Raw genomic sequence first — 14408 nt, 5'->3', positions numbered from 1 at the left:
GCAAACAACAAATTGTGTCAGCTCAGGATGGGGCTTCATCCTTGACATGCTTAGGGCCTCCTGCATACTTCTGGTTCAGTGGTTCTGGAAAATATGGCAACTCAAAAAGACATGGTAAGACCTGTACTTTAATGAAGTCATTTTGAGAGTTGTGTGGAGCTTGGAGTGCAATCAGAAAGTTGTTGTTATAGTCTAGGTTAAGGGTAGTGAGGGCCTGAACTAATATAGTGACTGAATGAGTGGACCAAAGGGTATATATAGGAGTGATGTTGTCAAAGTAGGCACCACAAGACTTGACAACAGATTGGATATGTGTGGTCAACGAGAGTGAAGATTCGAGGATAAGCCCAGGTCTTTTTCTGTCCAGGACTAGATGCTATAATGGTAATTTAAAGGGGAAGATCTTTCCCATTTATAAATAGACCCACATGACCTGCTTAAATCACATGAAAGCCAAAGTCACATGTGGTGAGAGGAGCTTGCTGACCAGGTGGAACAGAAAGGCTTGAGAAGAACTGGGAGGAAGTTGGTGAGAGTGGTTGAGGGTGGAGGAAAGAGGATGCAGGTAGGCAGGCTCAGCTAGTCTTGTGAATGTTTACTTGTGGGAAAGCCCAGGCTGCAAGGAAAAGACTTGAGAATGGTTTTTTCCCCTGCTGTGCTAATGTGTATTGACTTCTTGGTTACTATGATGGATTTGGTTTTCTGGTGTTGGGATTTAGCTTTCTGGTGTCTGAATAAATGTTTTTCTTCTGCTTTCTGTATGGAGAGTCTGTTATACTTTGCGATTCAGAACTATGTCGGCATATTCATAGTTGACCTAGGTGCTTGGATGATACAAATACCTACTTATTCTACCACAGTAGTTCTCCATAAAATCATAGTTGTACAAAAAAAGGAAAAAAAAGTTTAAATCTTGAGGAAAGAGAAAGCTATGAGACATCCCCTTCCTTTTTCCTTCTGATGCTAAAAGAGCATTATTTACCAATATTCTCAAACCAGTGTCAAAATAATCCCTGATCCTAGTTTGAAACTTGTCTTAAAAAACATTCTATAACTTGTAGACTATAAAGAAGCCTAGCCTGATACATTAGAAACAAAGAGTAGAACAGAATGAAATGCCTGAAAGACTAGAACTTCTCAATTTCAGAGAGACATAACTCTTACTGGCAAAAATAAAAAAAAGAAAGAAAACGCACATATAACTGAAGCAATGTCTCAGAACTAAAATGGTACCAGGTAATCATGGAGAGGACAATTTAAAGCTCTTGTTGGAGGTTTAGCCTCATGACTCAGTTCAGGCAGAAAAAAAAATCAATATCGTTCAATGAAGCAAATAAAATATTGTTGAAAATAAAGTCAGACACTAAGCTAAGAACAGGTGATAATGGTGAAGGCCTTGTTCAATATACCTGGTTAAATAGATGGATTTAGCTATGGTTTACTTAGTCATTATCGCCTATACAGAGATGGACTCAGCAAGCTCAAGGATGGAAGAGAAGAGACCTCTGAGTCCTAGAATTAAAACAAACACACAAACTGGAGATTTGAATAAATATGGATATAATCTATCTTTAGGCCCTGCCAACAGGGGCATTGTATTCACCAGCCTTAGAGGTAAGATTATGAAGAGAGGAACCCAAAGTGGGAATATACAAAAAAATGTGCCCTTAAGTGCCTCCCCACCCTTGTTCAATTATCCCTAAAAGCTGGGAAGAGAATGCTTCCCTTTACTTTCATAGTCTTGGGGAAAGAATGAGTCTTGAGCAGACCTTGTTACCTAGTGGATAGAATGCTGGACTTGGAATCAAGACAACCTAGACTTCAATTCCATTTTAAACATATACTAGCTATGCAACCCTAGACAAGTCATTAAGCTCTCTGAGCCTCAGTTTCCTGATCTATAAGTTAAGAGGATACGACTCTCTAACATTCTTTCTAGTTCAATAATCTTTGATCCTTTGAACCTAGGTGGCCACCTAATCCACCTGTAATTATGGTAGAGCCTCAGCATTATTGACAAGTGGCCGTTTCTTCTTTGTTTGAAGACCTTTACTGCCAGAAGAGTTGATTAGGGGAATAGCCCTTACTGTACACAAATAACTACACCAACATACGATAAATACCTAAGAAAGATATGAGCAATGTATTTTGTAAAAGGAAAAAAGGTTCATTATTGATTAAGGGATGGGGAAGCCTACTTAAAAGAAGTTACATTGAACTTAAACTTCAAAGGAAAGGTAGAAACTCAAAAGGTAGGTTATTTGGTAGTTAACATAGTTGAAAACATGCATAGAGGATAGGTTGACTTAGGATTAGGGGAGCAGTATGAGATTAGGCTAGAAAGTTAATGGGTTTGCAGTTTATAGAGGGTCTTCACAGAAGTAGAGAAGTTCAGATTTGGAAAGGACCTCAGATGACTTTTAGTCCAGTTTGTACCTGAACCAGAATCCCTTCTACAATAATCCTGAGAAGTGGTCATCTAACCTTTGATTGGAAATTGGAGGTAGGGGATGAGGCATTATCTCTGCTTTTTTTTTTTTTTTTTACACATAGGAATGAATTGATTCTAAACAGAAGTACATATTAAATTAGAAATTAGAGGTAGTTGAATGGAAACAAACTTTCTAACATTTACACAGACAGATCACACTGGTCAAAAGTGGTTTCCAGTAGCAACCAATTGTGTATATCCTTAAATTGGTAAAGATATGGCAATAAATAAATATTAAAATAGTTTTCAGATAAGATTTAGGAAAAAAATCTTGTATATTCAATTTCATAACTTTATCATATTCTTGAATTCTTAGTTTCCTATGGAAAAGCTTATTCTTCAGGTATTCATAATGTTCCTCTCCCCTACTCCCCAAAAAATGTAAGATCAAAATGTAAGATTCTTAAACTCTTGAAGAATTTTTGAAATTCTTTCAAGTTCCTGTCTGATTTTTTTGAATGATGTGGCAATCTGCTCATCACTGCATACAACTCCTCATATTTTCTGAGGACTGCTTCAGTAGACAGCTCTTTATATTTTGAAAATAGGTCCTTGAAGACAACTTTGTAACAGCTTCAATCATCATCTGATTAAATCATAAGATACTTTGCTATGTAATCTGGCATCACTATCGCATCAGTTCCAACATCAGTTAAAAGCCACCAACTAGAGTCCCAAAGAATGGTCTAATGATGCATGGACATGTCAAGAACTAGAACATTAATGGTTATATTCCAAGCTAGTCCAGCAACAATAAATATAAAATAGGTTTTAGGGCCATTGTAGCAGTAGTCTCCATACATGCTGCCCAGGCTACGTTATCCAAAGAGGTTGTACCATTCCTTGTTTTTATGTATATAGGCTATGACACAAGAAAAGACACCTATTTATATAAGCAACTCCACAATGCCAAGAATTCTCAGCAGTCTTGATCATGACTTCATGTAGAAGTATCTCTTGTTGCACTCTCCTTTACCCTTCTAACCATAAGTTAGAATGAGTTATTCCTTTGTGTCCTCCTAATGATCCATATGTATCTTGAGGGAGAAATGCCTGCTTCTTTCTGTGAGCTGTTTCATCCTATTCTCTGTATGGATCTTTATGGATACTAGAATAGTTTGATCTTCATCCTGGTTAGGGAACACTCAACACCATTAAAAATATACCCAATGTCAGACAGAGGCTTGTCCCATTCTGGATCATTTTCCCTTTGAAGAATTTCTTCCAAGTATCTGAGCTAGAACTGGTTCTTCTGTGTCCAGAATTTAAGTCAGAACCAAATGGTTTCTGTAAGGGGAAAGGTGAAGGTGGCAAAGGATCTGCACTCTTAGTTAATTAATTAACTGTCTTGAAGACTGCAGTGTCCTCATTGTATGATCTTGATTGGAGGCATTTACTGGAAAATCATCTCTAAAAATGGGTTCCTAGATCTTCTCTTGATGATACATGGGCAGCTCCGTGGTGACTTCTGACTTGGCCTGGATGGTGGTGAAGGGGGAGATTCATAGTTAAATCCAAGGCTAAAAGCACACCAGGGCATTACCAATACCTATAGAATGGCCATAGCCCATTCTATATTTTTAAGTAGTTCTAACTGCTAGGTAGTTTTTATCTAACATCAAAACAACTCGGTGACACAGTATGGACCTGGAATTAAGACTTAAGCTCAACTCTGGCCTCAGACACAAGCTGTGTGACCATGGATAAATCTCTTAACATTCTATTTCAATTACCTCCCTTGTAAAATGGGGATAATAAAAACACCTATCTTCCAAGTTTATTGTGAGAATAAAATAAGCTAATATTTATAAAATTATTTGCAAACCTTAAAGATCTATATAAATGCTGGTTAGTATTATTAAAACCTAAATCTTGTTTTTGCATTCCACCCATTGTTCCTAATCCTTTACTCTGGGGTCAATGAAGAAAAATCTATTCCCTTTCCAATGTGAGATCCCCTCAAATAACTTCATACCTCCTCCCCCTAAACTTACTTCAAGTCCAGGAACTCTTCTTTAAGCCAGATATGACCAATTCCATGAAGTGCCTTTTTAGGACAAAGAAGGGTGACCAGGAAGGTAGTCCTGGTCACACTTTTTTGTCCTAACCCAGCTTAGCAATATCTATCTTAAAATGTAGTTCCCAGAACAGAATACAATACTCTAGATTTGGGGTGACCAGGGCAGAATACAGAATTTTTTTTCCCATATATTAAACCTCTTGTAATGAAGACTAAAATCACTTTAGCCTTGTTGATCATTATAGTGTTGACTATTCTGTGAGCTTACATTCTTCTAATGCCTTCAGATCTTTTCAGATAAACATCTTTCTTAATCATATCTTTCCAGTCTTGTACTTGCACAGTTGAATTTTGAACCCAAGGGTCAGAGTTTACATTTTACCCAGATTAAGTTTCATTTTATTAGGTGAAATTAGAATGTTTACAATTTCAATGCTCTTGTGGTGCTCATTATTCTTCCCAGGTTTGTATGTAAATCTGACAGACCTGCCATTTATGTATTCCTTCAAATAATGCGCCTTCATCTAGTAATAGAAATGCTAAATAGCACAAAGTCAAAGACAAAGATCTCCATTCTCCCTAATGGAAGTACTTTCACATTGATATCAACCCATTTTAGCCTGAAAGGTTGGCCCAGGAGTGAGGAATCTAGGCCACATGTGACCCTTTAGGTCCTCAAGTGCAGCCCTTTGACTGAAACCAGACTTCACAGAACAAATCCCCTTAATAAAAGGATTTGTTTTATAAAGCTTTTATACAATCAAAAAGCTGCACCCAAGGACCCAAAAGGCCACATATGACCTTGAGGCTGCAGGTTCCCTACCCTTGGGTTAGCCTATCTCGGCTCAGGATTAATTGAGTTGTAGAAAGTAACTATACTTGATACCTATGGTAACAGAACAAAGCAATGTTTACTTCAAGGATTTACAGAGGCAGATATTAACCAGTAGCTCCTTCTCTAAGGGAGTGTATACACTTGAGATCCTGGACCAGAAGCCTCAATAGCCATGGGTCACCCAGATCTCAGATTCCCTGTCACTGGGGTGACTTGGGGGCCCTATTAATGTATAACCAAGAATGTATGATAACATTTAGAATTGCTATCCCAAGTGCTGAATGACTTACAACATACATTCAAGGATAGGTTTTTGGATCCTTCATGAAGAAGTAAAAAAATACTACATTGTTGGCATTTTTCCAATGAATTCTGTTTCTACAAGATAGAAGTATGGATAACTATGACCCCGGGAGGGTAAGGGTAAGGGTAAGGTAAAAGAGGGAATTTTTTCCATTATTTTGAGATTAAGTCCTCTATAGCTTGGCTTTGGACAGAGTTATCTTTAAGGAAGAGGAAGGAGATTCAAGAATGTAACTTTTGGAAAATAAAAATATAAGAAAAAATATAAAATTTGAAAAATAAAGAACTGAATACCACAAGGTAATGGAGTGAAGTGACTTTAGGAGACTAGAAAGGAGTGATACATGTCTATAAATAGGTAGAGTGAATAAGAGACTTAACCCACTCAATATCTCTTGTTCAGCTCTACAATTGGCCATTCATCAAATCTGGAATCCATTTAATTATAAACTGTATCGGTCACCCCTCTTCATCCTGTCCATGAAGTTATTATGATAGACTTTGTCTGTTTCTTTTCCAAAATCTGGGAAAACAGTAACTATAGCATTTGCATGATTTGCCAGAATACTTTAATAAAAGAGCAAAAGACAACTTTTTGATGAAACCAATTTGTGATCAGCCCTTTCATTTCTGGTTGTCATTAACTTTCTCTTAATAACACTGTACAACAACCAGAGATTCTTTTCCTTGTCATACCTACGAAAAGACCAACAACCTGGAGAACTTTATAGAATATTTTTGTGCTGGTATCAAATGTTATTTTGGATTTTGTCTATTTCCTATTATTTTCTTGGATATCCCAATTTAATGTTTTGAGTCATTTTTGTTAACCAAAATTATGCCCATTTACTTCCCTAAAATGTAGCTACTGATGATTTCCTATTACATTTTGCCTATGGAACATTCATCCTTGTCATCTAACAATAATCAGTCAATATGCTTGGACTCCATTTATCCTGGGATTGCTTTTCCATTGCGGAGATTTGTTGATGAAAATATTCCTTCTGTTTGTCAATGATTTCCATTAGACTTTCTAGGAACAAATCAGAATGTGATCACATGAAATAGGTCTTGAATGATGTATCATTTTATAGGCTTTGACAATTTTTTGGTAGTTTTCACCTTTTTTAATTTCCTCAAAAGTTTTTGATCACTTTTAAAAAATTGCCATTTGACTTTTTCAACTTCATTCAATTATTCTTCAAAATGCTTGTCTTCAATCATTTTCTTTGTCCAAGGATCCACAAATATCACTATTCTGATCTTGATTTCCCCAATGCTTAGGAATTTATTTTTTAGATATTCAAAATATGGACCATTGTGAATTATGGCCTTGATGAAATTTTTCATTAAATCAAGTTTAAGGTGCCAAGGTAGAAATAAAATGGTTTTAAACACATAAGTGGTTGACAATACATTTTTTCTTTCTTGCAATCAGTCCTTTTCTTTGAGTTCAATATTTTTTTAGTGTAGCTTTTTTATTTTTATTTTGTCTCTGCTTTCCCATTGAGAAGTATAGTATGACCAAGGTATAATCCTAATAAAAGATAATTACTTTCAGATTTTCAAAGATAAGTTAAGAATTTTTTAATCCTTGCTTTTTAGCATGCTGTCCAGTTTTGCTCTAGCTTTCCTTCCAAAGAGGAAGTGTCTTTTAATTTCATGGTTTCAGTCACCATTTATAGTGATCTTTGAAGGCAAGAATATAAAATCTGGCACTGTTTTCATTTCTTCTCCCTCTTTTTGCCAGGATCTTAGTTAGTTTGTTTGCTTTTTTTGATGTTAATCTTCATACCAGCTTTTATACATTGTTTTCTTTTACCCTCATCAAGAGGCTTCTTAAATCTTCTTCACTTTCTGCCATGAGTTTAGTATCATCTGCATATCTGACATGGTTGATGTTTTTCCCAGCAACCTTAACCTTTTGATTCAGCCACCCCGGCATTTTACATATAAGTTAAATAAATAAGGTGATAACATACAGCCTTGTTGTACTCCTTTTCCAAATCTTAAACCAATCACTTCTTCCATGTTCAGTTCTAATTATTGCTGCTTCTTTTCCTGGATACAGGTTCCTTAGAATATAAGTAAAATGATACAGTACTCCATGTCTTCCAGGACTTGCCACACAGCCAAAGGCTCCTGTGTAGTCAGTGAAGCTAAAGTAGATTTTTTTCCCCCCAGAACTCCCTTACTTCCTCCTTGATCTTGTGAATGTTGGCAATTTGGTCTCTATCTCCTCTACCTCTTCAAAAACCAGCCTGCACTTCTGGTAATTCTCAGTTCACATATTACTGAAACCTAGCTTACAGAATCTTAAGCATAACCTTGCTGGCCTGTGAAATGAGTTCAATTGCTCAGTAATTTGAACATTCCTCAACATTACCCTTTAGAATTGGGATATAAATTGATCTTTTCAATCCAGTGGCTACTGTTGTGTTTTCCAAATTTGATGTCACATCAAGTGCAGCACTCTGACAGCATTATCTTTTAGGGTTTTAAATAACTCAGCTGGAATTAAATTGCCTCCACTAGTTTATTGTTAGCAATGCTTCTGTCAAGTGTGTATGGGTTATAAGACCCTTACTCAAAATTTTAAATAAAATAAGAGGCTTCTTGAGGCAAGAACAGAAAGTGATTTATTCAGTTCTCAGGAAAAGGGATGTCCCTCCACCAGGACGGGGCTAATGGGAGGAGGCAACTTACAAAGGATAAAACATCATTATATATCCTAATGCAGAGAATCCCACCTCCCCACTATCCCACTTCTCCATTGGCTGGGAGGTGGGCTTACAGTCAAAGTTGAAAAACTAGACAAGCCCCAGGAAGGATCCACTTATCCAAACACAGTTCCTTATTTAATACCTAACTAGCTACTGATGTGGCTATTCTATAACTAAAATAAAAAGGAGAGGACAGAGAGAAGAGGGAGCTTGTAGTGTCGATGTGGCAGCAGTATAACAAAGAGGAGATTTGAATAACTTCCAAGTTTAGGCTATACCACAGCACTATCACAGAGAGAAGGGAGGGGAGGGGCCTCAACTGCCCACAGGCCCTGGATTCCTGGAAATCAGATATCCAGAAAGAGAAGTCTTATGGAAAAGAAATTTTATTTAGAAAATACAATATTTCCCATATTTTATTATGAAAAGTCTTCACAATTTCCTTGTTTCACTCAAGTACAAGTTATATCATCATTTCTCCGATGTGATCTTCTTCCAAAACAAAGGACAAACACAGACCTGTGAGTAGACTGAGCTGCCTGAATGGGGACCCAGCTAGCTGGGTAACTCAGCTCATCCACTCCCTTCTGGTCCCCCACCCCCTCTCCAAAGGAAGGTAAATTAGGATGGAAAGAGGATGCCCAGTTAACTTGAGTTTACTGGCTAGATTTCTTTCTGTCTCTTTCTCTCTCTCTTTCTTTCTTTTTTTCTTTCTTTCTTTCTTTCTTTCTTTCTTTCTTTCTTTCTTTCTTTCTTTCTTTCTTTCTTTCTTTCTCTCTCTCTCTCTCTCTCTTTCCTTCCTTCCTTCCTTCCTCCCTTCCTTCCTTCCTTCCTTCCTTCCTTCCTTCCTTCCTTCCTTCCTTCCTTCCTTCCTTCCTTCCTTCCTTCTTCATTCTCCATTCTCCAGCATGTGTAGCTCTAGATCAGTAATCACACCATCATGCATATCAATGATGTTAAGATATTTTCTGTGTGCTTCTTTTGTATATTCTTGCCAACTCTTTTTAATTTCTTCTTCTTCTGATACATCCCTGCCAGTTTTGTCTTTTATTTTTGTGTGAAACTTTCCTTTGATATTTCTAATTTTCTTGAAGAAATCTATCTTTCCTATTATATTGATTTTTTTCTATTTCTTTGCATTGTTCATTAAAAAAAAAAAAACAACCTTCTTATCTCTCCTTGCTTTTCTCTGGAATTCTGCATTCAGTTGCTTGTATTTTTCCCTTTCTTCTTTACCTTTCACTTTCCTTCTTTTTTCAGCAATTTGTAAGGTCTCATCAGACAGCCAATTTGCTTTCTTATTCTTTTTCTTTGGAATCTTTTTTGGTGTTGTCTCTTGTACAATATTGCAAACCTCTGTCCCTAGTTTTTCAGTCATTCTATCTATCAGATCTAATCCGTTAAATCTGTTCATCACCTCTACTTTGTATTCATAAGGGATGTTATTTAGATCATACCCATGTAGACTGACAGTTTTCCCTGTGTTCTTCAACTTAAGTCTGAATTTTACAATAAGAAGCTTATGTTCTGCTCTGTGGTCAGCTTCAGGTCTCGGGTTAACTAACTGTATAGAACTTCTCCTCCTTTGTCTGCAAAGTATATAATCAATTTGATTTCAACTTGATTTGTCAAGTTATTAAATAAGGATCTAGGAAAGAAAAAGTTACTGTAAATGGAGAATTGTCACTTTCCAAAATTTAACTTTGTTATATTGGACCTCATAGTTACAATATGAATCATTTGGTTCTTCATCCAAATTCCAGGGTCCTAGTGGTTTTATTACACACAAAATGACTCCTAAAACTGAGGATAAATCTGGATATTTCATAGTATGTTTAGACTTGAAAATAAATCTTGCTATATTTGTTAAGCAAAAAAAAAATCCGTTGGATGGTCTCATTTTTGTATCTTAAGTCTTAAAAAGTGTAAATGCCATACATATACACCTCCACACCCCCCACACAGTATTTTCCAACCAGTTATTAGTATAACATAAGTGATAGAGATCAAAGTAGAGTCCTGTTTTACCCTGATTACCTATTTTACAAGCAAAATAGAGTTCACATGCTTTTTAAATCAGAGAAGTAAAGCTTTCTCTCTGAGATTTAAAAGTGAGATCATCATATCCATCACAAAAATATTAGAATTTTAGCAAGTAAACTCCTGACCCCCACTAACCTCTACAAAGTTGTAAACCTTTGGGAAAATAGGATTAGAAACAATAATGTTTACCAAATGACACCTGTCATATAAGTGACTGAAGAGTGTGCTACGTATTGAGAGTTAGATATGTTTTTATCATTTTTAATTTTATCTGGAAGTCAATACTCATTAGCCTTACCTGAATGATCTGTTCTCTTGTTTGACTACTTTGCCTCCCACCATCAATTTTTACTGTAATATTTCACCTCACATCATGCTTAGGTTGTTTGTAAATATTTCCATTTCATGAAGAGCAGGGCTATCACTTAATTCCTTGGGTTCCCAGCACCTAGGACACCTGGCCCAGGGCTTTGACTAAGTTTTAGAATGCAGACTTAGTAAGCACTTGGATGAACAAATGTGATGATGCATGGGAAAATACTTGGTAACTGGGAAAGTGCTACAGAAATTCCAATTATGACTTTTATTATGAACCAAACAACTGACTTGGCAAAAAAGGAGAAAAGGAGCAATAATGATCATACTAATAAAATCTGTAGTAAATGATGGGCACTAAGTTTTACAATTAAGAATTGTAAATTTGCTATCATAAAAGACAAATGCATTCTAACCTCCTTTCCTTTCATTGAGTCATCAAAAGGAAGATATAAAAGGCCGGTGGTATAATTTATAGAATCTATTTATGGATTCACTTCATGTTTTCTTCCAACTATGTTTTATATGCCTATAATTCTTGATGGAAGGCTAATAGATGTGATTATCAATTTTCCACACACCCATTACCAATTTAAATTGTCCCAGTCTCAATAGTTCATTTATTTCCCTTTTAAATATATCTTCATTGCTTTTAAAAAACCTAAATCCAACTTGAAAACCTCAAGAAATACTACAGATATTTGTCTTAATTGAACTATAATCTGCATAGATCATTATGTAAGGATTTAATTTCATTTGTGAGAAATTTTAGAACTTTTTAAAGTAAAACTGAAAGATGGTTTATTGAAATGTAGAATAAGAAATAAATTTCTGGATGTGACCAACAGGGGATTTTAGATGACTATTAAGCAGGTACACTATTAAGATCATCATTATTATCATGTTTTGAATGTAGTTTCTTGTTACTTTACTTGTAATTTATCGTTTTGGTCTAGTCTCAACTTTGCTATATTGACCATGTTGCTCGACTCATAATTATCAAACTAGGATTCTTTTCAGTAGATTAGGGAGTTGAGGGAAAAAAAAAAAGTTTAATAATTGAAAAAAAAAGTAGAGTGAAGCAGAGTAGGTAGATAAGAGTGCAGTGGATAGAGTCCTAGTGCTGAAGTCAGGAAGACTCCTCCTCCTGAGGTTAAATGTAGCTTCAGACACTTATCAGCTGTGTGACCCTGGGTAAGTTACTTAACCTGTTTGCTTCAGTTTCTCAAATGCAAAATAAGCTGAAAAGGAAATGACATAGAGTCTGACGTGACTGAATAACAACAAAAGATAAAGTGACCCATATTTGAAAATGTCTTGGAATTAAGAAAGGAAAGAGGTAGAACACTCAAAAGTTTTACATGCACTAACACACATACAGAGTATTTTACTTTAGGCATCAAAGTGGTTCAAGGAAGGGAAGGCGGAACAAGAATTTATTATGTGCCTAGAAAGTGCCAGCCACTGTGCTACACACTTTAGAAGTGTTATCATATTTGATCTATTATTATCCTTGTTTTAAAGTTGAGGAAACTGAAGCAGACAGAATGTACTCTTTTTTTTTGGACGGAGGAAGACAAGACAATTGGGATTAAGTGACTTGTCCAATCAAGGTCACACAGCTAGTTAGTGTCAAGTGTCTGAGGCTGGATTTGAACTCAGGTCCTCCTGACTCCAGGGCTGGTGCTCTATTCGCTGCACTGCCTAGTTGCCCCCAGACAGAATTTAATTGCCCAGGATCACAAAGTCAGTAAGTATTGGAGACTGGATAGTACAGCACTGTAAGATTTGCAAAACTCTTTACATGATCTTATTAGATCTTTATAACAACCCTGTGAAGTAGGTGCTATTATGACACTCATTTTACAGATAAAGAGGCTGAGAGGAGAGAAAAAGTTACTTCTCCAAGTTCACACAGCTAGTAAGTGTCTGAGGCAAGACATGAATTTGAGTCTTCCTGATTCTAAATCTAAGCTGTTAAAGAAATGATGTGGATTTGGATATGGATTACTGATCTCTTCCATCAGAGGGAGTCTGATTGACTTACAAGAGTATGAATCCACTGAAACATTACTATGTGTAAAGGAAAAATAGTTATTTCATGTGTTATAAAAATAATATTTAGTATCTTTTTTTCCTCAGGCATCATTCTAGAAAAATAAATGGACAAAATAATTTAAGTTTGGATAAGGTCTGAAGAATTTTTGATGAAATAACAAGAAAGGACTGATAGAGAGAAGCAAACTTTTTCTTGATATCATGGGTCACATAGTAAAGAGTAAAGGGCACTGGACCTGGAGTCAGAAGATTTAAATATGAATCTTGATTCTCTTTCTCCATGACATTGGGCAAGTCAATAACTTCTTTAGATTTCATTTTCCTTATCTATAAAATGAGAGTCATAGTTAATGATCTCTAAAAACACTTTCCAGTTCTAAGTATGTGATCTTAGGATCCTATAAAATAAAACTCCATAAGCTGTAGCAATCCAGCAATGGAATGGAAGAAAAAGCTAGTGAATTCATCATAAGAGCAAAATCATGGGAACAAGAATTTATTAAGCACCTATTGTTTGCCAGGTGCTGTGCTAAATGCTTTACAAATATTATGTCATGTGATCCTTACAACAAACCCGTGATGAAATTGCTATTATTATTGCATCTTTTTCTATTGAGGGTACCGAGGCAGGCAAAAGTTGAATGACTTGCTCAGGGTTATACAGTTACTGAGTGCCTGAAGACAGATTTGAGTTCAGGTCTCCCTGACTCCAGGCCCAGCACTCTAACCACAACACCATCTAATTGTTAATAACTGAAGGTATTGATGTGGCAAATAGGAAGCTGTTAGTTGGGAGGTTGTACAGGGAAACCATACTTCAGGCAAGGGATGGACTAGATGACTTTAAAAGTTCCTTCCAACTCTGAGGTTCTATGATCTTTAAAAGAAATGGGGTTATACTTTTACATGTGTCCATTTGGTCTGTTTTACATATCCATAATGATGACTGTGTTCCCATGTGCCCTGTACACATCTCTATTCATAGAGAGCTGATGTAGCTAGCCATTAAATTTAGTGATGAAGTTAAATTAGTTTCCGTAAAAAAGATGAAAGTAGAACTACAAATTGGAAAACCCAGCCCTGTAAAACCTTCTGATTGTTGAGTATTTTGAATTAGATGTCCTGTAAAAATTTCATATCCCAAACAACCAAAATAAAACCACCATTGTTTTTCCTCCTACTTTCCATCCCTCTTCCAAACTTTCCCATTTTTCAAGGGCACCTCCATTCTTCTAGTCTTCCATGTTTATATATTTAGTGTCATTCTTAATTTGACATTCTCACTCATTCCACCTATCCAATTGATTGCCATGTCTTAAAAATTCTGAGAGGATTCTGGGAAGATGGCAGAATAGGTCAGAAAATCCCAAACTCTTAAGATTTTCCCTCACAAAAGAGATAAAATAGTGCCTCAAGGTGAACACAGTGTGAGTAAAAATAAATAAGAATGGGGTACAACCAGGGTCCTCCTGAGGCAATTCTAGAAAATCCAAAGAAAAATCTCAGTTCAAAGTTTGGTTGGTGGAGAGTAAAGACCTCCAGGCTAGGGTCCTCTTTAACAACAAGTGGTGAGGCCCTTGTTTAACTCCTTGCTCAATTTCAGGCCCACTGCTTTTGCCT

General features: G+C 36.2%; 1 pseudogene; it reads right to left on the bottom strand.

The window, feature by feature from the left end:
• Window positions 1-3081: 3081 nt before the first annotated feature.
• LOC140522975 (MARVEL domain-containing protein 2-like) lies at window positions 3082-9750 on the bottom strand (annotated as a pseudogene).
• Window positions 9751-14408: the final 4658 nt, after the last annotated feature.

This window comes from Notamacropus eugenii, chromosome 2 (assembly GCF_028372415.1).
Source record: "Notamacropus eugenii isolate mMacEug1 chromosome 2, mMacEug1.pri_v2, whole genome shotgun sequence".
NCBI classification, from domain to species: domain Eukaryota; kingdom Metazoa; phylum Chordata; class Mammalia; order Diprotodontia; family Macropodidae; genus Notamacropus; species Notamacropus eugenii.
Note: the sequence above shows the minus strand (reverse complement) of the source record. Positions and strands in the feature narration are given on the sequence as shown.